Here is a 13,084-nt window from a genome sequence, read left to right on the forward strand (position 1 = left end):
GGCCGTGTATTTACATACACTACTGTAAGTAGCAGCAGTATGGCCAGCTCAAAATAGAGACCATTATCTATACAAGTTTGCACTGCCACTTGAGAGCTCCTGCCTTCCACCAGCAGGGTATCACAGCCTAAGAGAAGCTGTTCCTTAAGCCTGAATGATGAAGCAAGTTGTTTTCAAAACGGATGTGAGCCTGTGATTGTGTCTATTCACTGCCAGCATGAGAGCACCTAGGATCACCTAAGAGATGTAGCTCCAGGCATTTCCAGGCAGGTTTCGCCTAGGAGACCCACCCTGAAAGCGGGCAGCACCATCCCATGGGCTGCCATCCTAGACAGGATACGAAGGGGGAAAGGAGAAATATTCCGCTGAGCACCAGCTCATCTCTCAGTCCTGACTGAGTATAATGGGGTCAGCTGCCTCTTGCACCAGCTGAGCTGCTCTCACCACCACGTCTTCTCTGCCAAGACGGTGCCCTCAAACTAGAAAAACCCTTCCTGGGATAAGTTGCTTACCGAAAAGTTGCTCTGTCAGTTATTTGTCACAGAAATGAGAAAATCATAAAAAAAAAAAAAATCAAACACCGGGTTATTATTTTTGAGAAATCAGGAAGCCTGATAAGTAATTTCACAAATTACCAAACAAACAGAAACAAAAACTTGTTGGCTTAAGACAGTAGAAAGTCATTCCCATATAGTTCTGGTGGGAAGGAGCTCAAAATCAAAAGTGGCTGGAAATGTGGCTTGGTTGGAAAAGTTCAGGCCTAGCTTCCAGAGGCCCTGGCTTGCCCCACTGCACCTAGTAATCATGGCTTACATGCCTGGCATGCCAGCATTCCAGAGGGTGGATCAGGAAGACCAGAAGTTCAAGGTCATCCTTGGCCTCAGACACTTCCAGGCCAACCTGTGCTACAGGAGACTGTGTGTGGAAAGAGAGCCAGCCAGATGGTTTATTGGGCAAAAGCACTTGTTTTGCAGGCCTGCTGTCCTGAGTTCCATTTCTGTAATCTAGAGTGAGGGGAAAGCGCTGACTTTCTGACTATCCTATAAGCCAATTATCATCAGCTTGAGTCATCCAGATGTGCCTGCCTGCAGCAGATCACCCCAGCTAGGCTTGCCTACTGTTTGCATTCCCTCTTAGAGTGTGGGGAGGGTGGTGAGACTCTTACTTGAGTATCCAGCCACTCCGTTAGCTGTTGAGTACACGTGGCCTCAGGGACGGGCTAGTGCTACAGGCCGGAAATGGGTAGACTACGGGAGGACTCCATCCACACAGTTATGGAAAAGTCCTCCTTCCGGCTAGGTAAAGACATTTGACTTCAGTCTTTTGGGGGAGAAGTATCCACGCCCTTGTAGATAACGCTTCACCTGTGCTCTGTAAGGAAGCCCAATAAACTTATTGGTTCCCAGAGTAAAGTTTGGTGGAATGGTGCCTTTGGGACCGTAGAGGGGGGCGGTGTTTATGTCTCCCCCTGGGAAGGAATTTTAGCAACAGTTGTCCTCTGACCCACACAGGAATGCTGTCGCACTTGTGCAATCCATCCCCCACCCCACCCCACCCCACCTGCTCCCCAATGCAGCCCCATAAGTATGCACCTGTACACTCACACATCCATACAAAACAATAATAAATGAAATGGAAATGAAAGAGATCCGGGCCCAAGCCAAGATGCTGTGACCTTTTCCGGGTGTGAAGGGAAGAATCTGTGATTTAGCCTTCTGGCTTCGGCAGGTGAATTCCTGCGTTCCTTGGCTCACAACCCTGAATGCAATTTTAGAAGCCAGTGGCATCTTCAAGTTCCTCTCTGCTGGGTCCAATCTCACCAACTGTTATTCTGTTCACAGACAGACTTTCTTTGCCTCCTTCAGATAAGGACTCTGGTTATTTTATTTAGGATCTGGGGTAACCACTCCATCTCACAATAACGTTATTGTTTTCCTTTTCTCTCTTCCTTCCTGTTATTTCTTTCTAGCAGGGCCTAACCTGACCTACAACTCAGTCCTGCTTCATCAGCCTCCTGAGCTGTGGGATTGCAGGTCCATGGCACCACCCAGATTCTTAGGGACAAGTGATAAGCCCTCCCACGAGGTAACAAGGTAACGGAACTCTCAGAGGTTCCTGAGTTCCTGTCAGGGTGTCTTTGGAGGTCGTTGTTTAACCAATGATATGAGGCATGGCAATATGCTTCTGTCTTTGGTTTTCTGCATGCCACCAGTGCTCTGTGGTTTGGGTTTAGTACTTGGAGGAGATTAAGGGTAATTACTTAGATTCCCCCCCCACTTCCCTTGTATTTGTATTTTCCAGAGGGGAAAAACAAATAATGATTCCTTCAACCAAATGCCAAAACAGGGACAATTTTGATAAGCTCATTGATTATTTTTTTTAAGTATAATAATTATCTTAGTAACCTGAAAAAATACATCTTTTTGCTTTAGGACTCTTAATGTTCCCCTAATAAAAATGTAAAATATACCTCAAAGGATGCTGTCTGCATACATTATCTTTATTAAATGCAGGACGACCAAGGGAAAGCAATTAAATGACTCAACCAACAGTTCCTAAGATGCCACTGACAAAGCCAAATAGTTCTCTGCTGTGCAGGCAGGGTTGGAGTGAAGAGGAGGAAGACATACTGGAGTTACTGGATTCACATATTTGAAGCACTTTATTATCACAGAGGCTTTGCAGCCATCGGGACAAACCAAGGCAACCCCCAGCTCATAGTGGGAGACAAGTGTCCTGGTTCTCTCCATGAGTTTTTCCATCGCTAGCCTCAAATGCAATCCTCTGTGCTCACTGCCTGCAGCACACTTTTGTCCTTTTGGGGGGGGGGGAGTGTCCTTCTGGTTCTATGGGCTTTTCTTTCATTGTGGTGATGATGTTAAGATGGAATCCTATCACAGATGATTTCTCATAGCCCGAGATGTTGCTAGCAGCATCTCTGTTAATCTGCATCCTTTCTGAGTGGCCTTCAAGCCTGTCAAGGGAGCACTGCAGACAGTGGTGAGCAGTTTCTTCGTTTTCCTAAGGAGGATAGGATTAAAAACACAGGAGAGGAAATGAACGAAGGATTGAGTGCTGTAGTGCTTAAATAAATAACGAGCCCTATAGGCTCATGTATTTGAATGCTTAGTCACCAGGGAGTGGCATTCTTCGAAAGGATTATAAGGATTGTAAGGTATGGCCTTGTTAGAGGAAGTGTATGATTGGGGGTGGGCCTTGAGGTTTCAAAAGCCCATACCAGGCCCAGTCTCTCTCTATCCTTCCCTCTATCACTTTTTCCCTTTCTCCCTCTCTCCCTCCCTCTTTGCAGATCAGGATGAAACTCAGATATCATTACAGCACCATGCTTGTCACCATACTCTCTGCCAACATGATAATGGACTGACCCTCTGAAACTGTAAGCAAGCCCCCAGTTAAATGCTTTCTTTTATAAGATTTGCCAGGGTCATGGTATCTCTTCACAACAATGGGACAGTGACTAAGACAACGGGAAAACCTTTTGGAAGACAGTGAGGAAGCTAAAGCTCTCACACACTGCTCCCTGTGGCCAGTGTCTAGCAAATCACTGTGTTGTTTGCTTAGTCCAGAACTCCATTTCTGAGACTATCTGCACTGCAAAATATGAAGTGACACGCTTCATATTCAAATATCAAAAGATTAGGAGCCATCTCAAATGGCCATCAATTGAGAAGCTGCTGAACCTATTACCGGTACATCCATCCAGCAGAACACTATGTAGCTCTGAAAAAAAAAAAAAAAAGAATGAGCATTCTCTCTATACTGATATTCAAGACTCTTAAGGCTATGTTAAACTATGTTAAACAAACAAATCAACATGCAGAATCCTATTTATATTAGGACAGTATCTGTATGCCAATGACAAGACTTAAGCAAGATCCAGAAGTACAGGTGAGAAGGCCAGGGCTTTGTCTCTTGGCAGTTTGTTTCAGCCTGGCCTGGGACTTTCACAGAGTAAGTAAGCTAAGGCCATGTGTCCTCTTGACAAACAGCCAGTTTCTGTCAGTTAGATGTTAATAAAGCTGAAGGGAGTTAAGAAGAACACATCCTTTGCAAACTAGTTTACCACATGGAAATCCCAGCCTGTGTCACTGGTCCACCCCTACACAGGAGATATGGGAGAAGGCACTGGAGACTAGTTGATAGCCCCACCCACAGGACTAGGTGACATGAAGAGGGGAAGATCCACTGAAGAAAGGGGAGACCTGACTACATGGGGAAGAGGAAGCCGCCACACACTGGGACTTACACAGATGAGACCATGGGCAAAGGTCATTATTTTTCCATTTTCAGAATTCTAAACAAAATGTGTGAGATCCAAGATGTGGCCCCCTGCTGTGTTCTGGAGGATAGAAGTATCTATTAGCATTTTCAAGATGCATCTGTGACAGTATTCAGTGTTTCGAATTCAGCTAACATGGGAAATTATGTGTTAATTGGCTTCTGGTTGTTCTGTTTCACTAACTAAAGCTTCAGTGACATGATGCTGCAAGAAATAGAGTGAAATGTTTTCGTAGTGAAGCAGATGAGCGTGTCCAGCCCTTGTGGAGTCCCTGGAGTGAACCCTCCACTCACTCTACCATTTGCTCCTTTCTGTTGTGTGACCTCTGTCACTCCATTGGATGTACAATCTAGACTGCAAAGACAGAAGAGAAACGTTAATCTTGGCCAGCTTTCCTACCAGCTAGCCCTGCCCTCGTTCCCTGCTGTGGCCTCACTGAACTCCCCTGAGTGGCTGTAATGGAGAGCAGAGTGGGAGGCGTGGGTGTTGCTTACTGGAAAAGAGCTAATGACCTTGGAAGCACTTTGGGATTCACAGAGATATTTCCAGCCAGCTTTGTAACCACAGACACACACCTACCACCACCACCACCACCACCAGAACCACCACCAGAACCATCCCAGCCGTAGCATATCCAAGGAGAGGTAAACGTATATAAATAAAAGTTCAATTTCTGTGCCTGGAAAGGCTATGGATGGCTCAGGGAACTGGGGTTCTCTGGCAACTTCCTACACGTTTCAGCAAGGACTTGTAAGGCTAGCTGCTGACACCTGTTTTTACGAAAACCATTCCTCCTCCTTTCCTTTTCTCCTAAAACATCTCTGACCAGAGCTAGAGAAAGGTTCTGCCTCCTACATCTGAAGTGGAGCCCGGGGAAGTGGCCTGTGATAGGCAGTTCCCAGCAACCCTGCTGGGAAGTAGCCACTTACGCCACAGGGTCCTCTGGATCTGCTGGGAGAGGTCTCCCCTCCAATTAGTGTGGAACACATAGACCTCTCGCTATTATGACAACGGAAATTTCCCATAATCGTGTAAACCCGGGTCCTTTAACAAATCAGAAATCCGCTGTGTTGTATAGCACTGGTTACTCTACTCTACGCTGGTACTGCAACACATTAAAAATGCATTCCTCTCCTTTCATATTTGTGACAAGGCTTTAAAAATTGTAAAGCTCCTCTCTTCCACACCATGAGAGAGCATCAGTATTAGATCCACCCCCGTGTTGCTCTCCTGGCCCCTGGGATACAATGATGAATATACAACAAGGTGTTCCTCTGACTCCTGGCTTCTCAAGTTCTTGTCGTCCCCTAACCTCCAGCCCTTCCTTCTTTGTTTCCTTGTTTGAGGCAGTTTCTCTCTCTAACCCAGGCTGACATACATTCTTGAATGTCCTGCCTCACGCTTCCGGGTGCCAGCATTATGGACTTATGGCACTATGCTTTAAATCTTTGTTTCTGGTGGCCTCCCTCTCCCTACTTACAGCCTATAATTTATCAATCCCCCAACAAGCTGTACATCCGCATTCAGTAATTCTGACACTGTCTCTCTGGTCCCGACCTTCTCACATCGCAGTCACCATCTTATTCCATTCTCTCCATTTTCTCCCAGCCCTGAGGCCTCTTGATCTGAACATTACCATCCTCTCATTTAGCTTAAATTTCAGTCTCACATTTCAGCTTCTCTCTTGCTGTGACTCCTAATGTCTGGTCTCTCTGTCTTCTGCTGTTCCTGCATTCCCAGTCCTGAGCCTGAGTGGCTGAAGATTGTTGACAAGAAGAAGGTATCTCAGGAGTCCTTGACACTGTGAACTTGAAGTGGCTATCTTGACCTGGACCCTCTGTTAGGATATGTTTAAAAGTCATATGCATGGCATATGACAGATCTGGTATGAAAGATATTTATTGGATGGAGAGAGGGAAGGAGAGACAGATGGAGAGTGAAAGAGAGAGAGAGATGGTTTGGAGAGGGGCACCCCGACAGTGAGAGGGGAAAGAACAAGAGAGGAGCAAGAGAGAGGGAGTAGCAGAGCAACCATTAAGTACCTGGGCCGGATGATGTCATAGAACGCAGGTACTGACATAGGACACATAGGACATTGTCAGGACCCTAAAGGCAGGCCAGTTGAATTTCCTGCACAACATAACACCCTCCTTGCCCTTTCTCTTCCATTCCCTTCCAGATGTGACATGGGTTCTGATTTTCAGGAGTAAAACCAAACCACACAAAGGTTCCCCATGGCCACACATAGACACAAACCCTTTACACATGTGCTCGTCCAACTCCTTCCTTCTTTGTCCTCTCTTCTATGAGACATCCGTTGTCCCAAGGGAGCCAGGATCCCTTCCTACTCTCTTGCCTACTGGATCCTTTCCACCCACATTTCAGTTGCTTTCCAACCTACACAAAATACAAAAGAGCCCTTCCCTGACTTTCTAGCAACCCCTTTGTAATCCTCACCATGAAATTCATCTTCACAACTGAACGTCTACTTCTGCCATTTATGCTTTCACACCTGTGTTGTTCTTGCTCTCAACCTCACGCTGACATTTCTTTCATTGATTTCATCATAGATGTCACTTGAACCAGTGGATACATTTTTGTCTTTATTTGGTCTTTCAATGGCATCCAACACAGAGATCTCTTTGTTTCTCTGGAAACTTCCTGCTGTAATTCTTGGGTTCACTGACATCAAACTTACCCAGCCACCCCTCTATTGTCTGGATTTCCCTGTTCAGTTCCATCACAGTGTTTCCTCTACCATCCATTGAGACCCAAGAGCCTCACTGTCCATCTCCTCAATTCCTTTTGTTATCTATTCTCTCACTTCAGTGGCCTCTTCACCAACAATTCTGAAATATGCATCTTCACCCCAGCTCCCTTCTGAGTTTCGGTCTGTGTGTATTCTTAAAACCATTTAACCACATAGTAGCCACTGCTGAACACAGCAAGGTCAATACGCTGTTCACTGAATCTACCATCTCTCCTACCCACCTGCTTTCAGAATAGACACTATGATGAGAGACAGAAGGCTGAGTGGCGAAGATCAGTGTGGGAATGAAGGTAGACGGTAGGAATGCTGAGAAATGGCTTAAAAAAAAAAAAAAAGAAAAGTGAGATAAAAGGTTTTAACCAGGATCTGAAGTGTTTGTTTACCCTTGCTTTCTTATTCCATCTAAAGCCAAGTTCCTCTTTGCTTAAAGGGACACAACCCTCCCACTTCTCTGATTTGGATGGCTGATGCCGTCCCCTGAAGACACCTACAGCTGACCCAGACTTAGGCCGGGTGTCAGAACTCCCCACCACACACAACGATTGGATCAGGGATGGTCAAATGTCCCTAGTGGGGCTCCTAAGACAGTGCAATAGTTGAGTCTACAGTCACTGGGGCCATCTTTACTCCTGAATGGGAGTGATCTGCCTAAAATGGTGCTGCCAGAGAAAGAAATCACACTCGGATTTTAGAAAACTTAAAGAAAACTCGTGCTAGCTGTAGGTGTAGCTTAGTGGTAAGCACACCTTTGAGTACCATCTGGATGGAGGAAGACAGACAAGAAGAGGAAAGTCATGTTCAGCCACTATGCACAGAGTATAATGGATTTTTTTTAAATTTAACACTAATTTGCTATATGGTCCAGGTTGACATTGAACCTGTGGATTCCCAGCCTCAGCCTCCCAAGTGCTGAGATTACAGGTGTATGCCACCACTCCTAGTTGGTTTGGATCTTAAGTGCCCCCTATAGGCCAAGTATTGAAGATTGACTCCCCATTCAATTATTGAGACATGGGGGAGCCTTGAAGAATGGAGCCTAGTGAAAAGAAGTTAGGTTACTGGCAGTAGACTCCTGTGGAGTGGTATTAAGACTCAGGTCATTTCCTCTTTCTTTCTTTGCTCCCCAGTATGATACTCTACCTTGACACCTGCCCCAAAACAGCAAAGACACCTTGCCAAGGGTGAAATCTCTGAAACTGTGCGTCAAAAGAAACCTTTCCCTCTTTCAACTTGATTTTCTCAATTATTTAGTCATGGCAATAGAAAGCAGACTTACACTATGTTGTGGTTTGAATCTGACATATCTCCAAGAGGTTCATATGATGAGTCCTTGGTCCCAGGGGTGACCAGCCAGTAACCTGATGGCAGGCTGTAGAAAGGGTAGTACTTTGTTCTTACTGGAACAGATGCTTATTCTGGTAGTAGGTTTGCTTTTCCTGTATGTAATACTTTCACCAACATTACCATCTGTGTGCTTATCCACGGTCATTATATTCTACCCAGTATTGCTTCTGACCAAGGAACTCACTTCACAGCCAGAAGAGTACGATTGTGGGCCCATGGTCATGTAATCCACATTTCCTACCAGGATCCCCCCACTCTGAACCAGCTGGCTTGATGAACTAATAGCCTTCTGAACACACAGTTACAGCACCAATTAGGTGGCAGGAGCCTTTAGGGGGGTGGGGCAGTGAGAGCAGGGTTCCCCAGAAGGTAATACATACTTCAGTGTAGTTTCTCCCAGTCAGAATTCACAGGTCCAAAAATCAACGAGTAGAAATGGGAATGGTTCCACTCATTATCAATCCCAGTGACTCACAAGGAAAATTTTTGCTTCCTGTTCCCAAGATCTTAAGTTCTGAAGGCTTAGAAGTTTTTGTTCCAGACAGAGAGTCAAAACAAACATTCAATTGAACTCAGAGTTCCCTCTGGCCGTGTTAAGCTTCTGATACCCTTAAAACGGGGGATTCTCAACCTGTGGATCATGACTCCTTTGGGTCAAACGACCCTTTCTCAGGGGTCACCTAAGACCATTAGAAACCATACACATTTACATTATGATTCATAACAGTAACAAAATTAGAGCTATAAAGTAGCAACAAAAATAATTTCATGGTTGGGGGTCACCACAACATAAGGAACTGTATTAACGGGGTCAGCATTAGGAAGGTTGAAAACCACTGCCTTAAAACAACAGAATAAGGAAAGAATAACAGTGTTTGACAGCAAAGGATGGGGGTGGTGTCAGGGGAGTAGGAGGGGAAGGGGTGTCGGTGCTGATCCAGTCCACCAAGAGGAACTGGATTGCTTCTCCACCTTGAAGGTAAGGAAAATTGTGTCTGGAGTGCAGGAGAGCCTTTGGTGCTACTGTGTCTTATGATTGAAGTCAAAGAGAAACTACTGAAACCAGATTCAGGCAGGATGACAAAGGGCCCAGACCCTTCGGTAAAGCAGATGTGGGTCACTTCTCCAGGAAAGAACTAAGAGCTGCTGAGGTGCTGGCTGAGGGAAGAGGAACTACAGAATGGACAGTAAAGGAAGGTAGCTATAAGTACCAGCTAAGGCCACATGGTTAGTGGCAGAAGCCAACATTATGATCGACACATGTGCTTCTGTACTATTTCACTGAGATGGTGCATACACACACACATTAAGCAGATATTTATGCTTTCTTTCCTCTGTTTCTCTACCATGTAATGTAACATAGATTGAGATAATATATTTAAGCTATGAGACACTGAAAGACTAGGTAATATCCTCAAGGGACATTGCCACCTATTCTAAAATATATAAGTCCTTTTCAGTTTTCCATGGGATAGTTATATCATGTTAGGCAGAATTATGACCTGGTTGTTGTTTTCATTTGGAAATTAAGCGTGGTGTAAGGTGATGTGGTAATGCATCAAATTGACAAGAGGTGGGCTTGAGATGGCTCACCTTGGTTGTCAACTTGGTTACATCTGGATCAATTAAAATCCAAGCAGTTGGGCATACCTGTGAGGAATTTTCTTGATTGGATCATTTGAGATGGGAAGACCTACCCTAAACCTGAGCCACACACACCTTCTGGTGGCAGCTTATAGAAAGGGACATTGAATAGGGGCTGGAGAGATGGCTCAGTGGTTAAGAACATTGACTCCTCTTGCAGAGGACCCAGGATTAATTCCCAGCATCCACATGGCAGCTCACAACTGTCTGTATATAGCTCCTGTTCCAGGGGATCTGACACCCTCACACAGACATACATGTCAATGTCAAAACGCCAATGTACATAAAATAAAAATAAATTATTAGAAAAAAGGACATTGAAGGAGGAAGATTTTTGCCTGCTTGCCTTCACTCTCATTGGGAAGTTTATCTGTGCTGTTGTTGAATCACCTTTGCTGGAATCAGAACCCACTTCTTTGGGATTCTAACATAGACATAGATGGAAAGACGGGCAGGTCTCTAGGAATCCTTGGAGAGTCCAGCACCAGATTAGGACTGCTAAAACAGCCAGTCTCAGGGATTGAGCAACTACCAGATTCTTGGCCTTTGTTGGACTAGTCAGACAATAGTCGGCAAGCCACTCTTCTAAATCCCCTCTCAATGTATCCATAGTCATTCTATTAGTTTCATTCCTTTAGAAAATTCTGACTAGTAGAGGAGGTGAGGACTGACTGGTTGATGTGGGTCACCTTGAAGATTATAACCACTGCTCTTCAGCCTTTGGGCTGAGATCAAATGATAATTGTAATCACCTCTTCTCTTTCCACTTCCTACTCTACCACAATAAGAAAAGATCCTGCCACATAGCCCTGCCACCATGGACAGAGCTACTCTTCTTGCCCAGCTTTGTGCACACTGAACTAAAGCTTCTCTGAAACTATGAGCCAAGACAAACCTTCCCCCATCCCCCATGGTGTTGCTGTCAGCTGTTTTGATATAGCAACAAGAAAAGCAGAGTTAATCAATGCAGCAATGTTGATCAGTGGAGATAATGAGGTTCTTATGGGTGAGTGTGGTCTGGTTGGTGTCTCCAGGTTCTTGGCTTCTTGTTCGAAGAACCGAAGTGCACACAAACAGTAAAGCATCGAGGGGCGTTATTCAGATGCAATCTGAAAGTACAAGGGAGCTGAGGACTTTTCAGAAGGCCTGATTACTGCCCAGGGCTTGCTTTTGTTGGAAGAGCTGGTTATCAAGAGTGTTATATGGGTGGGCTTTCTGTTTTTATTGATGGGCTTTAGTTATGTAAACCCGCGTCCACCACACACTTCCTTTCTGAAGATGCATCTTATTTTAATATGATATGCAAGCCCAATCATGCATAGGCATAAGGTTATAAATAGGACTCTCCCCTACATATTCATGCAGACAACAGTGTGCCCTGCTGCGCATGCATCTAAAACCAGTGCAGGGTAGACTGGTTGTCAAGTTGGCTAATCTTGGCTGTCAACCTGCCATACCAGGGGAGAGGGAACCTCAGTTGAAGAATTGCCTCCCTCAACCAGGCCTCTGAACATGTCTGTGGGAGCGTTTTCTTGATTGCTGACTGATGTAGAAAGGCCCAGCCCACTGTGGGGGTTGTGGTGCCATCTTTAACAGGTCAGTCTAAAAATGAGTCAGGAAGCAAGCCAATCATCAGCATCCCTCCATGCTCCCTGCTTGAGCTCCTGCCTCCAGGCTCCTTCCCTGACTTCCCTGTTAGATTTTAACCTTAGAGTTGTAAGATGGAATAAGCCATTTACCCCCAAGCTGGTCTTGGTCAGTGTTTATCGCAGCAATAGAAAACAAACTAGGACAGGCCCACTGCTCCTAGAGCCTGGCTGGGTTCCAGGATATGTCTGACTGCAAGGGTGGCATGTACACACATGTGTGTGTGGTGGGGGTGGTTACTAAGGTTTCCTGGGGAGCTGTAGGTCAGAGTGACTGGATAGCTTTTGTTTAGGTGTGTGTGTGTGTGTGTGTGTGTGTGTGTGTGTGTGTGTGTGTGCAGTTTAGTGCAGGTGGTATACTAGGTTGCTAAGTGCATTGTTAGGGAAAGGTTATGTACATGGAGCTCAAGCCAAGCAGTTCTTGGGTTACTAAGCTAACCCTAGGCTTGCCTGCCCCCCAAGCCAAAGAGTCTACCTAAGATAGTGACGCAGAAACAGAAAAACAGGGGTACATCTGTAAAGGAATCTGAGAGTCAGGGTCACAAGAATAAGGTGTAATGGATATTAGATGGAGGGACAAGGAATTGTCAAAGACAGTTCCCAGGATAGTGGGTGTCCAGCTGAGCAGATAGTTGTCAATCTTGAAAGAAGGAACACATGAGGAATGGGCCAGCAGAGGTGGTCTTTAGGCAGGGAGAAGCTGGGATTTGAAATAAATAGTACATGAAAATCTGATATAGTCATGCAGGAAAATAGAAATGAGTTACCTAGAAGATAGAAGAAAATCCATGTATGCAGGAAGTAGAAGGCCTCTAGTTAGTGATGTCCAAACCAAGATGTTTTAAACTCATATAGAAACACTGCAAAGTCTATGCCAACAAATCTTTTGAAAATGTTTTAATTATTTTTTGTTATTAATTTTTATCATTATTATATATGTGGCCTCAAACTTACAACTTCCTGCTTCCACCTCCTAAGTGTTGAGATTTCTGATGGATGTCACATGTGTAAGGGTTCATTTTGGCTGTCAGCTTGATGAGACTTAGCCTCCCTAAGGAAACAAATCTCTTGGCAGGCACGTGAGGGATTATTTAGATAAGGTTAGCTGAGAGAGAAAAACTACCCTCAATATAGATGGTACCTCGTGGTCTGGGCTCCCACACTGAAGGCAAAAGAGAAAGTTGAGTACAAAGTTTATCCCTTTTTGCATCTCGACTGTAGATACAACATGACCACTTATCCCAGGCTCCTGCCACTATTACCTCCCTACCACAGCAGGCTGTACCTTGGAACTTGGAGCCAAAACAAACACTTCCCTCTTCCCTAATATGCACCCAGCCCTTAGTAGGCTCCCAGCCCTCAGCACAACTGACTCCATGA

This window comes from Meriones unguiculatus, chromosome 2 (assembly GCF_030254825.1).
Source record: "Meriones unguiculatus strain TT.TT164.6M chromosome 2, Bangor_MerUng_6.1, whole genome shotgun sequence".
Lineage (NCBI taxonomy): Eukaryota > Metazoa > Chordata > Mammalia > Rodentia > Muridae > Meriones > Meriones unguiculatus.